Below are 2,915 nucleotides of genomic sequence, written 5' to 3' on the forward strand. Positions count from 1 at the left end.
AAAATAATAATAGTATTTAGTATGTAGTAAGTATTCATACATGTCAGTGATAATAGTAACTTTCATGTATTGTAACTCTGATAGCCTAAAATAGATGGAGAACATTACCAGTAATTTAGCACTTACTATGCTAAATAGCTTATAATTCAGAGCCATTGGGACAAACGTGCTCTTAGGAGCGGTGAATGCAATGACTTACCACCAGGCGCATTTCCATCTGTTGCTGTTGATTAAACATGCCTTTAGAATTAAAGTTGTCACAGGCTAATTAGAAAGCTGGCAATGGCTAATTCATGTGCCTTGGAAATATACTCCCAGAGTAGCAGGTAAACAGTGTTGGCAATTATAGCTTCTCATTAATTCTGTAGAAAAGGATAATATTACTTTGAATTACGTGGTGAGTAGTCTCCTTTTCAAGAAAAAAATTAAAATCGTGTAGGGATTGGAAAACTTCCAGTCTGCTACCAGATGTGAAGTTTAAGTATCAAGGAGAATCTTAGAATTTGTAGCAGGGTAGTTTTCCTTGGCAAGCCCGACCCATGCTGAGGGTGGCTGAATAACCCAAATGCTACTTGAAGAACAGAAAAGCCCAGTTGGTTCCAAGTTCTAAACAAATGATTCCCCAGAGGGTCAGATAAATGGAGAAATCTTTTGCATCTCCACGTTCACTGTGCGATCCTGAATATCCCTGGGCTAGTGCTGAGAGCCAATACCAATTACAAAATTTCCAGGACTTCACAGGATATTCAGACCAGCTGTTCAGTGTGTGTCTCATTGTCTGAGTGATTAATACACTAGATGGGACTGGAAGAGACAAGAAAATCAAGGAAAATTCTTTCCTTACTTATTTGCTGTTAGATGTGCTTCTCATGGTTATTTTACCTCTGGGAGCACTCTTATTTCTTTGACCAACGGGCCACTTATAATAAATATTACATGTTTCTTCCCATGTTTACAACAGCAAATGTTATAATCTTCAAAGCTTACAGATGCTTTTTAAGTTCCCCTTTTAGATATGATTAATTATTGAATAAAGAAAATACCCCTTGATTCTCTAGAGGACATTTATTTACTCTGAACATAAATACATGAATTAATAAACTCAGTAGCTAGACCTATATGTTAAAAATGAATTAAAATAAATCTACTCATTGCTTCTTTTATTTTTACGAATAATTTGTAGCAAAATTATGCCTGTATTTAATGTAGCCATTAGTGCACTTGTTTTTTAAATCAATGCATCATTGATTAAAATAAGAATGAGAAGTAGCATTTACTGAGTACTTTCTATCATCCAATCTCTTATGTTATTCAATTTAATATTCATCTTCAAGGTGGGTATTTAAATTTCTATTTTAAGGAAAAGGAAAGGTGAAGAAGCTGATTTGCCTACAGTTGAAAAACAAGGTTAACTTCAAAGTGAGAAAAAATTTCCTGTACCTCTTGTTACTTCTGATCTCTATCATTTAAATATGTCAACAAACAATAAAATAGAATGAGGTAGAACTGTGAGGTTTGGTGTGATATAAGCTAAGCAGTGGATTCCAAACTTGATTGATTAACAAACTCAGAATTAAAAAAAAAAAGTTTTCTTTTGGTTGATTTTGTAAGTTTCAAACTTTTTAGTAGGGATTCTTATATTTGTTGAAACTAACTAATATTTTTCTTGGTCTAGACAACATAAGATGTTAGGGTTAAAAACAGTAAGATCATTTAAAAACAGTATGTTAAAATTAAAGAATCATTCAAGGAAGAAATCAATCTGAACTTAATACTTTCTCCATAAAATTAGGACAGTAATACTTGGATTTCCAATGTAATCTAATAAGTGACCAGTTCATTGTTGTTGTTGTTCAGTTGCCCTGTCATGTCTGACTCTTTGCAACCCCATGGCCTGCAGCATGCCAGGCCTTCCTGTCCCTCAGGCTCAATTCACTATGATTTATATAAACCTTCAAATTTGGCCTTAGAGGAAATAGCCCATAAAATTAACTTTCTAATATACTGGTACTGGCTATGTCCTCTTCTAAATTGCTTGTTAAAATCTTCCCACAAACTGCATCTTGTTGAAATTACATCTTCTATGGCTTTAAATTTTAATATTAATTTTTGTTTAAAATAATTTTGCCTTGCCTATTGTCACTGAAGTTTGATAAGGATACCCGGGCTCTCATCCTGATGGCAACTCAGTGTTTAGACTCAACCCCAAGCAACTCAGTATAAACACATAATCTGACCTGGCTTATACTATTTTTCTTTTCTTTTTTCCCTCTGTCAAATCACTATAGTGTATGCAGCCTATGGGCAGAAGCCAGGCAATGGTTCAGGGCCAGTTTGCTCTGGCATGGGACACTATGAGAGGTCCAGGGGGACAGCCCTGCCATAAATCTAAACCAATGCATTGACCTGGCTTCTTTAACCCTGTATTTTGTTATCATTCCCTAGAGGGGCCATTTTCATTAATGATTTTACTTGTGATGCATGGACCAAACAGATTAAATCAGAGCCCATAAAAGAACTTTGGAAAAATAGCAAGTGAAATATAATGCTAAATGGAGGCTACAGTTCATGGGGTCACAAAGAGTCAGACACAACTGAACATGCATGCAATGCACATATAGCATTGTATTAAAAGCATTTTGGTTGACTACTTAGTAAAAATTAGTATCTCCAGTCTACAGGAATCTATACAGGATAAATTACTTGTTTTTTTCTCCGAATATATTGCTTGGGGAAATGCAGGATGAAACCAGAGTTTAAGGATTAAAAGATATTTTTAAAAGACATTGAAAGCATCAGGAAAAACTAATGAGAGGTGTTAGATACAAAATAGATAATGTTGTTTTACCCTTAAACATTGAATTTATATATAGCTTTATTTATATACTATAGATGCTTCTTTCAGAACTTAACAT

General features: G+C 34.3%; 1 non-coding gene across 1 annotated transcript; it reads right to left on the minus strand.

The window, feature by feature from the left end:
- Positions 1-2,269: 2,269 nt before the first annotated feature.
- LOC129538754 (small nucleolar RNA SNORA42/SNORA80 family) lies at positions 2,270-2,400 on the minus strand. The gene has a single exon (XR_008682295.1). It is a non-coding gene; the product is annotated as a small nucleolar RNA SNORA42/SNORA80 family (small nucleolar RNA).
- Positions 2,401-2,915: the final 515 nt, after the last annotated feature.

Source organism: Moschus berezovskii, chromosome 2 (assembly GCF_049115385.1).
Source record: "Moschus berezovskii isolate FMDL1 chromosome 2, NW_MosBer_1.0, whole genome shotgun sequence".
In the NCBI taxonomy this organism is placed as follows: Eukaryota; Metazoa; Chordata; class Mammalia; order Artiodactyla; family Moschidae; genus Moschus; species Moschus berezovskii.